Consider the following 12,486-nt stretch of genomic DNA (forward strand, 5'->3'; position numbering starts at 1 on the left):
CAAGTGAGATACAAAAAAAGGTAATGCACATAGTATGAAACAAGGGTCGTAACGGGGCTAGGGAGTAGGACGCTGATTCAGTGACTGTTCCTAGCGCGGTAGAGGTAATATACTCTTTTGCCAATGATTCCGACGTTAGGAGCGACCGACCTGAGGTAGATATTGATAATTTCTTGATTATTGTTATGATTGATAGTAAACTACCTCATGTGACTTCTGCTTTCTGTGTTGATGCTCCACCCTCTCCTGGTTGAACAAATAAGTTAATAATGTTCCACCATATTTGTTATAGGAAATTCGTTAGGCTTAAACGGTTGTACATTTCAATTTCTTATGTTATTGTTATATTATGGTGCTACTTACAGTTTTGTTTAGCGCATGCGCAGTTATTTGATCGGCTACTATGTGCTTTGAGCTGTTTTGACTGGGCTCAATTAGAATGGCTGTCGAAGAAAAGAGAAGGTCAAGCTGAGACCTGTCTGAAACTAGCGCTATCCGGGAGGCAACCCGGTTTTTTAATTTTTAGTTGATTTATATTTCAGTTTTTCTGTGTGTGTAATAAATGATTTTTAAACCATAGACTGTGAACGATTTAGGGCTGGTTTTTGGTCATCATTCGTCTGCAGGTACCACTCGATCGAGTTATTTCCCTCTCCTCGATCGACTACTTTGCAGCTCATGTTCCTCGATCGAGCACCTACAGAGACAAATATTTCGATCGAGTAGCAAGTTCTCCTCGATCGAACACTTTGGCAGCCAATTGTACTCGATCGAGTACTAACTCCTCTCGATCGAGTACCACCGGGTAGATTTGGTTGATTTACTTCTAATGACGCTGTTCTGAGGCTTTTAACGACCTCCCCATGTTGCTGGCTGGTTTGGGGAGGTCCCTATTTCGCGTATTCTTGTGAGTTTTCCGCATCTACACTCTCTACTTTATAGTTTGCATTTCCTTTCCCTATTTCTGATTACAATGAGGGCATTGTACGGTTTGGTTTGGGAAGGTTATGCATCCATATTTGTGTCTGCATTTATGTTCTTATTTCATTTCTGTTATCACGTTTAATTTCTGTATGCATTGTTGTTTATTTTTTTTATAAAATTCAAAAATCCCATAAAAAATAGAAAAAAATAGAAAAATTTCAAATTATTCAAAAAAATTCACGTTTACTTTTGCATATAGGTCGAGTCGGAACGGTAAATTTCAATGATGATATTGCACTATGATTTGTCACTTTGCTTAAGCCTTGCATTAAACTGTTATCTTTTAGCTTTGTCTTTTGCATATCTACGAGTTAATGTTAAAATTTAGCTGAACGAATAGACTTGACCGGAAATTTTGGCAAACTACTTAAATATATATATTCTAAGTTTTTAGAGCCTTAAAGCTGGTGTCATTTATGACCAGTTCATGTAGGATCGTGAGTAGTTACTCCTTGCATAGCATGTATCATTGATCTGCACAAATATGAAATTCAATTGCTTTTTGCCTACATACATTCGGGTTAGTGGTTGGTGTCACATGCAGGGAGGTGCTTACATTTCCTTTTCTTTCATTTTTACCCATTTAACTCTATATTAGCCAAATTTGCCTTCTGACCCTTAACTACATCCAAATTTAGCCTGCCTTGTCAAACTAGTTAGTATATGTTTTTGTGGTATATAATTTATCATGTCGAGTTTGGTTTGTATTGTATTGATTTGGAGTTGGTAATTTATGAAGGAGAAGGAGGATGAAATGAAAAAAACGAAGTGGAAAATGAAAAAAATGAAAAAGAAAAAGAGAAAAAAAAAACGCGAGGAAAAAAAAAGAAAAAAATGAGAAGTTTGTTGGATGAGGCGGGTTCACTCCTATGCTTTATCACTATTTTATGGGGAGTTGTTGTCTGGTTGAGTGAGCTTGTGTGCCAAATGAAGGGCATTTGTGCTTATTTCTAATGGTTAAGAATCAGATTTGTTGAAGTATGGTTTCGTTAGGTAGCTAGCTTGACTATTACCTCACAATTTCATAAATGTTTTGCCTTTTTTTCTTACCCATTGCCTCACTTTCCCATAAATTTTGTAAGCTTTCGGCTGTGACAGACATTGATTGGTTGGAATGTATGCATGGTGATTAGAATTGTCTAACATTTTAGTTGCAAGCATGTTTATGTGGGCTGTAGTTTAGGTGAGCGACTATTTTTTGTTCTTATGCTTACCCTTTGCTTCACGAGAGAAGAGTGACCCGTGAGAGTCCATCATTAAAGGTCTTGCAAGGTCGAGAGTTCAACTTTATTATAAATATCTTACAACTCGTTTGCATTTGACAGTTTTAGCTATAAGTGTTAGTTTGCAACATTAAATTGGTTTAAGTGGACAATTTGTAGCTAGCTCTGAGTTTTCTTTTCTGTTCCATTAGTTCTGCATATAGTTTGTTTGGGGACAAGCAAATGTTTGGTTTGGGGAAGTTTGATGAGTGCATTTTATATAGACTTTTTGTACCGTATTTGCACGCATTCCTATGCATATTTAGTAATGTTTAGCTACACATGTCCCCCGGATTGTCTACTTTGGTTTCTCTTGTTTTATTTGCAGGAATGAACCAAAGAGAAGCGGAATCAAGCATAAAACATGTCCCTATGCATGAATTTAGGAGATGAGTTGAGTCGGAGCTTGGAGACTACTATTTTGAGATGCGCAAAGAAGTAAGATAGCTAGGCAAGCAAAGGAAGAACTTCAAATTATTAGTGCCTACTTTGAAGAGCCATATCTCGAGTTATACAACCTATTTTCAAGTAATTCTAAATGGTTATGAAATACTTTACTCTTAGCTTTCCAACGCCACTAGAAACGCTCTATTTGCCCAAGTAACGAAGAAATGGCGGCTGTTTTAAATTCAATGCGCGAAGCAGGAATTGTGCGCTGGAAAGTACTCGATCGAGTACTATCTTGTTCGATCAAGTCCTTTTTCTACTCGATCGAATGGTGCCTTTTTGATAAGTGTTCGATCGAGTACCTAAAGTCCTCGATCGAGAGTTTTTTGCTAGGATTACTCGATCGAGGAGTTCTAAAGTCCTCGATCGAGTAGTTTGCTATCTAACGTGAGATTTTCTCGCGTAAGCTTATTTTCGTGATATTTTAATTATGTTTTAGGTTAAAATAAATATCTCTCCTATAAATAGGAGAGGCTTAATTAGGTTTAGGCAGTTCTCTTTTCCCCTTTCTCTGTGGAATGGTGCTTTTGCCTTCTTCTTGCTGGATCTTAAACTTCTGTAATTCCCTTACTCCCTTTATTTAATTTAATTTCTTTGCATATTTCTATATCATGTTTGTCCTTTTCTCTATTGTTATTGCTTTACCTATTACTATGTTTAGCTAATCCCTTAATGCTGGATTAGGGTGGTCATGGTAGTATAACAATGATGATACGTGCCTAATGTATAGTCTTTTTGACCTATTTCAGCACGTATTTCCATGCATTTATATACTGTTTTTATAGTATTTTGCCCCGAATTGGCTACTTTGGTGTATTTTGTCATTTTTGTAGGGATAATCGCGGAAGTAGCAGAACCATACTCCATTTCGTCCTTTTTGCATGCATTTAGAGGAGACGGGATTGTCCCAGAGTGAGATGCTGCACTTAGAAGAGTCGTTGCACGCATTACGAGGCATTTGGGTGAAGACGTGAGCTGAATTGAAGACCCAGGTGGTCTATCGAGCTGTTTGGAGGTCGATCGAGTGGTTCCAAGGCTCCCTGAGGCTCGATCGAGAGGTTCCTTCCTCGATCGAGTTAGCTGAACATGACTAAGTCCTCGATCGAGTTGGTTGTTGGTCGATCGAGGGACTTCTGCTGAGACATGGCTCGATCGAGTGATTTGCCTACTCGATCGAGAGGATTTCGACATTGTGGGCTTAATCAGTCCGTGTTTTATTTTCCGCATAAATACTTAGGGATTTTTGGCTATTTAACCTATGTTTTACTAGGTTATTAGTCATTCATTCTTTAGACTATTCTCTTTACTATCTTTTTTACTATTATTCACATTAGAATACACTGTCACTTTCGACGTTGGATTGTTTCACTCGGATTTCGTTCTTTACGCCGGAATTGCTCGGATTGTAATTCTCTTTCTCTCTTAATAATAATTAACTTTCTTGTTGTTTTAATTCTTGCTATCGTTATCATTCTTCTGCCCTAGTTTATTTATCATTGCATTTTATTATTATTTCGTTATGTTTTCTGCTGGGAATTTACATGCTGTTAGTTTAACAATAGACATGAGTAGCTAATCTCCTTTCATGTTGGGATTAGGGGATCTGCGGTAGAATAATGACGACATAGTGAATGAATTAGACGAATTGACATAAGAGACTCTGTCACTATAGCAATATAACTGTAATTCTCGACCTAGTTGAGTGCACGCTTCTATGTCACCCATTAATCTGGCTACAATTAATCCTGGATCGAAAGATTGGACTAAATAGGCCTGCTATAAACAGTAGACTACCCTAATGAGGACGAAAGTTAAGTTAGTGGTATTTTAGGGTGGGAAGTGGACCGAAAGGACCTTCTAATATCCGTCTCGCATTAGTTCGTCTGAGTCATTTACTGCTAAGTTGTTGAACTACCGTAGTGAACCGAATTCCCGACATGTCTCCCTTTTATTGATAGTTTAATTCGCTTCTTGCTTTACTGCTCTTGCCTTATTTCTCTTCTTTCAACTCCGTAGTTAGAACCAAAAATTTAATCAAACCCAATTGTTACCATAGGATTAGAAATAGATAGCTGTAGTTGCATTACCTCCCTGAGGATTCGATACTCGACTGCCTCTACTACATTTTTAGTTGAGACCGTTAGGTTTTATTTTTGACAGGTACGCGACAGACGTGTCAAATTTTGGCGCCGATTCGGGGAGGCAATTGTTTAATTACTAATTTGTTTTATTTTTAATTCCTTTTTTTTAGTTTAAGGAACATCGTTCCTTAGACTATTCTCATATCTTGTCTGTAGTTTCGTCTTATGCGCAGGTCGCAAGGTGGTCCACTACTACCTTTTGATCCCGAGATTGAGAGATCTCTGCACGTAAAAAGGAGACTATTTCAAGAGCAACAGGCAGAGGAAGAGCCTAGTTCTCGCAGCAGTTTTTACGAGAACGAGCTTTTCGAAGACAATCCGCCGTCTTCTCCAGTTTCCGATTTATCACTTGAATCTGTTACTTTCCCGAATTTCCCGAAATGGTGAGGAAGCAACCATTGCTAGTCACTCCGAGCCCACAATCGACAATCTTTATAAAGGGTTCGAATTACCAGGAGATGCTAGGAAGTTCGAACCGAAGCCTTCTTACATTAGCATGGTCGAGAAAAATCGGTTCGGGGAGCTGCGAAGGAAGATGCGGCCAAAGATATGGAGACCTTCATTGATTATCGCTGCTCCATACCTCCTCCCACTGGCATGACGGTGATCAGATCAAAGAAACTATGTTCATCTTCTCACTCCGCGATCTTTGCAAGGGAGTGGTATAGGGATTTGGACCGAGCCGCTCACGGCATAATGATTGGAATTCGCTAGCTTTGGCGTTTTATAAGAAATACTTCTCTGCTTCGAGAACCATAGCCATCGAGCTCGGATAACCGAGTTTCAAACAAGGGCCCGACGAGAACTTCCACGAGGCATGGCTTCGATTTAAGAAACTAGTGCGAACCATACCGCACACGGTTTGAAAAATGGAGTCGTGCAACCATTTTTACAATGGTTTATATGATGATCGAGAGGGCTATACTAGATGCGGCAGCCAACGGTCGATTTTCCGACAACTTGGGGCCGACGAAAGGATGGAAAATCATAGATGATTTAGCCACTCATAGGGCTGAATACGGGAATTCAAGAGGAAACCAAAGGAGAGTTGCTGAATCCTCTTCGGTGGCCGCACTAGAAGCCCTTCATCGCTAGGTTCGACAAGTATGAACTAGGGGGAGCTCTCAAGCCAGGGATGTACCAGGTTAATGCTATGACAGACGGTCCTTTCGTCGTGCACGAGGTGCGAGGTAGATGGACATGTCGCTGATTATTGTCCTAGTCCTTATGAGCAATGTCTTTGCCTTTCAACACTACGGGCAAAACAACACTCATTACGAGCCGAATATCCACCCCAACTTGAGGTGGAGTAACCAGAGCAACGTACTCAACCCCACCGCTCCTCCAAATCAAAGCAAAGCAGCGAGCCTTTATATTCCGCCACACCGGAAGCAACAAGGCTATCGAAGCCTCCGTCCTTCAACCCTCCTAACCAAGGTGCTTCGTCATCTAGTGGGGTTAGTGAGATAGGTGAGCTAAAGTCCATGATGCAGTCCATTGCAAAGCAATTACAACAGAAGGACACGACATTCAAGGCACTTGAGACTCAAGTTGCTCAACTGGCTGAAAATCAATCTTCGAGGAAGCCCGGTCATTTGCCAACTCAAAATGACAAGAACCCAAACGAGACGGTGCATCCGATAGAGTTGAAGCGGTCTCTCTTATGAGGGACCGAATTGAAGAAATCAGGACACGGAAATAGTCAGAATCGATGATGAGAAAGTGCTCTGTTAAGAAAAAGGGGCTCACGACGAAAGCGATTACTCGATCGACTGAAATCAGGTGTTCGATCGAGTGGAAATGGTGAAGAATCTGGTCGATCGAGTAGTCACTCTGCTCGATCGAGTGAACTGGAAGCTGAAGGTGTTCGATCGAGTGGGGATGTTGCTCGATCGACTGAAGTTGCTGAAGAAGGTGTTCGATCGAGTGAACACATTGCTCGATCGAGTGATATTGATGACGGGAAGCTTATTCGAGAGCCTGCTAGTGCTCGTTTAAGCGAGGAATTACTAGAAAGGCCTCGTTCGAGAGGTAAGAAGCGCCCAAAGGATCTTGAACTTGCTCGGAAGACACATTGGAGGCGAGAAATAAGGGACTCGAGATTCCATTCATTGTTCCCTTCCCCGAGGCTGCATGAGAATACCAAGATTAATCAACGAGTTTAGCAAATTTGTTGAGCTTTTGAAGAGTTTGGAAGTTTCCGTGCCGTTCTTTGAATTGCTAACCAAGGTACCCTCTTATTTAAAATTTATGAAAGAGATTTTAGCACGTAAGAGGACCATTAATGATAATGAGACCGTAGCTTTGATCGAGATGCGGTCACATCTCAAAATAAGCTACCTCTTAAGCAATCGGACCGGGTAGTTTTTCGATCCCTTGTCACATAGGTATGCAATTGATTGATAATGCGCTATGCGATTTAGGCGCTAGCGTAAGTGTTTTACCTTTGTCTCTAGCTAAGAGACTTGGTGTGACAAAACTGAGTTGCACCAACATGACTGTCCAGATGGCCGACCGTAGTTTATCACGGCCACTAGGTGTAGCGGAAGACGTACCCGTTCGGATCGGGAAGTTCTTTATTCCCGTCGATTTTGTCGTCTTAGATATCCCCGAAGATGTGCACACCCCTATCATTTTAGGGAGACCATTTTTGTCCACCGCCGTGCAAGTAATAGACGTCGGGGAAGACTTTGACCTTCCAGGTAGGGGACGAGGAGCCGACTTTTCATCGGTCCAAGTTCGAAGGGCTCCCATGCAAGCTCACCTTGCAATGCCCTTTCTTCGTTGACCCTATTATTGACACTCCAGGTGGAAATATGGAGAATATTGCTGTTATTGCTAACCCTCCGCCTCATACTGAGAGCAAAAAGGAGGAAAAATCGTCTGTTTTCCTTACTGCAGGTACAAATGAAGGCAAGGAAGGAGTTGTCAAAGGACGTGGTACGACCATTATCAATCGAACTGGAGCAAAGGATGCCAAGGAAGATGACAGAGGGGCGAGAACGAAGGCAGTTCGCACCTACATAGACTGGAACTATGTTCCACCTCCTCTTGCGAACAGTAATTCAAGCTCATGGAAGTCAAAGAGGACGGTCAGTATCGCCGAAGTGACATCCTCCAGTCAGAAGCCCACGAAGGGGCTACTGAAAGCTAATGGGAATTAAAGGGGGAAATGCCCCGTGTAACAAATTGTAATAGACATTTATTTCAATTTCTTTTGAATTTCTTTATTACGTTTTTAATTAGGACAATTAGTTTAGATAATTTTTTAGCATAGACTAAGACTATAGACTGTGTTTCTGCATATTTGGTATTTTGGGATATGCTTGGATATGTTTTATGCAGGTTTGGGGAAATGCACGCATTTCGAGGAAGTAAAGATGGAAACTCAAAGGAATGTATACGAAGAAGCCCTCGATCGAGTACTTTTGTACTCGATCGAATGGAAATTGGTTTGATCGAGTCTGCTGGTTACTCGATCGAGGAAGACCAAAAAGAAACAAGGCGATCGAGAGGTTTTGTATTCGATCGAGCAGAGGGACATCAAAAGGTCCTCGATCGAGTGATTAAAACCACTCGATCGAGTGGAATGAACAGTGAACGACGGGAGTTTTTCTTCTTAAAACTCTTATTTTCCTAATTCATTTTAATTTTACCCCTAATTTCGTCTAACCCCCTCTCTAATGTGCGATTGATTTACCCCCAAATCCCCATTTTTTGCCCAAAATCATCAAATCCACCACCTACATTCTATCACTAGCACTTGATTCTTCAATAACCCCTTATTTTCCCCCTCTTTTATGCTCGTTTTCTCGGTTTTTAAAGGGGATTAGGGTTTGCGGTTTTTCGATCAAAATCCGCCTTTGTTGCTTGTTATTTGAAGTTTAATTGCTTGTTGTAGGATAATCATCATCAAGTAAGTGTTTCTATCACACTCTTTGCATTTTCTCTTCATTTAATTCGATTTTTTTGAGGTGATTTGATTTAGGGCTCGAAAATCCATGTCTAGTCGATTTTGTTTCGACTTATTTGTGTTTATATGCCCTTGATTAGCTTGTTGATGATGTTTTCGCAATTCCTCGCTGTTTCTACATGATTAATTCGAATTTTGCGCGATTTCCGCGATTAGGGTTCTTCTCAGTCGAGAAATTTCGACTGTCAGACGGTTGTTTTGCTGCCATGCTTTGTTATTTGCGGTTGTCGCCTACTTGTTACTGCCGTTAACTGTTTTCCCGTCCCCTATCGCCATTACATGCTGTGAATCATTGGGAATCTCGCGCTGTGAGTGGTTATTCTCGACTGCCCAGAGTCATACATGCCCCCATTTCTGGCTTTCATGCTGTGTTTACTATTCTAGCAGTCATTATTTCATCATTTTATCACCACTCACATGCCGCTTTTCGAAATTTTTGAGGAATTGTTTGGTTTTGTATGCTGTACGTCGACTGTTTCGACCAATAGGGCCATCCTTTTTGCTGTCACATGTTGGTTAGCGGTTGTTTTAACCACGGTTAGCAGCATCTTTTCTCATTTCATGCCCTTTGATACTTTGCAGAATGGACGCGAGTTCTTTGCCTTCTACCAGTACGTCCTCCAGCTTGTCCAGCTCATCCGGGAACGAGTCAGTGGTTCCTGCTGTAACCACTACTGCCCTGGTAACCACTATAGCTCCTGCCGTTACCACCACTCCTACCAGGCCCTTCTCTTTGCTGGACTGCGGATTCAGGCCCCGTTTCCCGCAGCTTGGTATGGTGCCACCGAGGCCACACCCGCGAGCTAGCGATTAGCCGTCACTTCCGGCCCTTCCGAGGTGTTGCTACGGGGGAGAGCGCACTCACACCTCTACCGAAGATGCCCACGGTACGTTTCACTTCAGAGGCTCACCGGAAACGGTTAGCCGCCTTACTTCGTTGCCCTCTTTCCCCCACCCGTTTCCTTGCGCGAGCTGACCTAGAGACCTTAGGCATTTACGAGGAGGTCTGTAGTTTGTTAAACGGGACGGGTATGTCGGGTCTGATCACCATGCAGGAGGCTACTATTTGTACCTCTACTTACGAGTTTTTTAGCTCCTACTTTTTTGACACCGACTCTTACCAGGCTGACCACTCCAGTTCCTGCATTCACTTTCGACTCCGCAACGAGTCGCATCACTGGACCTTGGCCAAGTTTGGGCAGGTTTTGGGACTAGTTAGTGACGGTCCCACTGCCCCACCTCGAGAGCTCCTTCAGCCACTTTGGGCTGCGCTCTCTCACACCCCCTTCCAGGCACGGAAGGGCGCTCATGTTCACTTACCTGCGCCCCGTTACTACTTGCGTCTGTTAGGAGAGATTATTTTTGGGCGCCCTGAGCCCAATAACGTGACCAACACTGAGCTAGCGATTCTCGCGGGGTACCTCAACATTGACTACGGTACCTCGTTTGTTCTAAACATTGCCTATCTGGTAGCTCAGCATTGGAACGGAATTGGGACTCGGGTCAAGACCGCAGTCGTCTGCGGCGGGCTGGTGACTAGGATTGCCCGCCACCTTTACCCCAGTGAGCCTGGACTCACTGCACCTGATCAGATGGCTTACCTTGACCTGGAGGCCATGGCAACATTGACCTGGTTCCCAAAGGCGAAGGGGAGTGCGAGGACGTGGAAGATCTGTGGTTCCACGTCTGTTACCTTGCCGTGCTCTACCCTTCCCCCTCTTTTACCGCTCTCATCTGGCTGCTGAGGGAGCGAGGCCACCTCCACCTACCTACCACCTTACCTTCACCCCTCCCTCTTCTTCTAAGAAGAGGAAGCGGGAGGCCGGAGCGTCCTCTAGCTCTCAGGCTCAGACTCAGGCCCAGGCTGGACCGACACCCACGCCTCAGCCTACACCCACACCCACTCAGACTCTTACTCCACCTCCACTTGACCCTCCTTCTGGTTCGGTTTTTCCGGCCAATTTTGTCTGCCCTCCTGTCTTAGAGGCGCCCGAGGTCATGGACCAAGGGCGTCGTGATGCCGCGCTTTCGGATCTGTGCAGGTACATTACTGAGATGAGACGGGATATGGCTTTGGCTGTATTCCCGATCTACGAGTTCCACATCCGAGCCCGGCGACCGATTCCAGAGGGGTGGCCGCATCCTTCCTTCTACCGATACCCAGCGGACGGGTACCCTCCACTACCTTCTGACTCAGAGTCGGAGCCGGAGGAGACAGCGGTAGCACGAGAGGTGCGGTTACGGGCAGAGCAGGCGGCACACCGAGCTGCCAGAGAGGAGGCGAGCGACCCTCCGTTCGTACCCGATCCGGAGGATCAGGATGGAGATGACGACTGAGTCTCCCCCTTGTTTGTTGCTGGTTTGGGGAGACCGCTTTGTTGAGTCGGAGTACCTGAGAGACAGCGGTGCCGACGACGAGTAGCTACTGGTCTACTCACTTCCCCAGTTTTCTGGCTGGTTTGGGGAAGTTCGTGTTTTGTATGTCCTCTCACTCTTTTTATTTCATCTCCTTTATTTTTATTTTATTGGTTGTATACCCCCATCCCCATTTTTTTCTTTGGTGTATCTTTGGAGGACAACGAGGGCGTTGTCCGTTTTGGTTTGGGGAGGGTATTGCATCCTTTTGAGTCTGCATCTGCATTTGTTTTGCATTCACGTTTAATTTTTCAGTTTGCATTTGTTGTTTATTTTCAAAAATAAAAAAAATCCATAAAAATTAGAAATTGTTAAATTCAAAAAAAAATTTCACGTTTATTTTTGCATTTAGGTTGAGTCGGAACGGTAGATTCCCGTGATGAAATTGCACTTAACTTGTCAATTCACTTGAGCCTTGCACTTTATTGATGGTTTTTAGCTTTGTCATACGCATAGTCTACGAATTTTTGTTCAAATAATAGTGATTGTTTAGACTTGACACGATAAATTGGCAAACTACTTAAAAATTCTGAGTTTTAGAGCCATAACTGGTGCCATTCATGACCAGTTCATTAGGAATTTTGAGAGTAGTACTCCTTGCATAGCATGTTCGTCTCATTTGCACATTTATGACATTCAATTTCTCGTCAAATGCACATATTCGGGTCTGCGGTTGGTGTCACATGCAGGGAGGGTCTTGCAAATTCCCCTTTCTTACATCTTTCACCCATTTAGCTCCACATTGACCAAAACTTGCCTTTTTGACCCATTAGCCACATTCCAAACTAAGCCTGCCTAGTCAAGCTAGTTAGTCTGTCCTTTTGTGGTATGTTTTCCGTTGCAGTTTGGTCCGTAGTTCTCGTTTGGAGTTGGTGTTTGTATTAAGGAAGAAAGAAAGAAAAAAAAAAGTATTGAAAAATGAAAAATAAGAAACGTGAAAGATGAAAAAAAAAGGAAAAATCAAAAAATGATGAGATTCACGAAAAAAAAAAAAGAAAGAAAAAGTTGTGAAAAAGTTGTACCCTCTTGTCAGAGTTGAGAAGATGTTTGAAGACGTACAATCGACAAGAGGGTTGGTTGTTTCAGTTAGTTATCTCAGACGGTGTTTAAAAAAGGGAACTTTGTGACCGTCTAGCTCCTCCACTCTTATTCTATATTTTTTGAGGAGATTGTGCTTCCAGTCTAGTGAGTTTTGTGCCAAATAAAGGGCACCTGTGTTTAGTCTTTCAGACAGTTGAGATTCGGATGGTTTTTCATGGTCCTG

The sequence above is a fragment of the Silene latifolia genome, chromosome 2 (assembly GCF_048544455.1).
Source record: "Silene latifolia isolate original U9 population chromosome 2, ASM4854445v1, whole genome shotgun sequence".
Lineage (NCBI taxonomy): Eukaryota > Viridiplantae > Streptophyta > Magnoliopsida > Caryophyllales > Caryophyllaceae > Silene > Silene latifolia.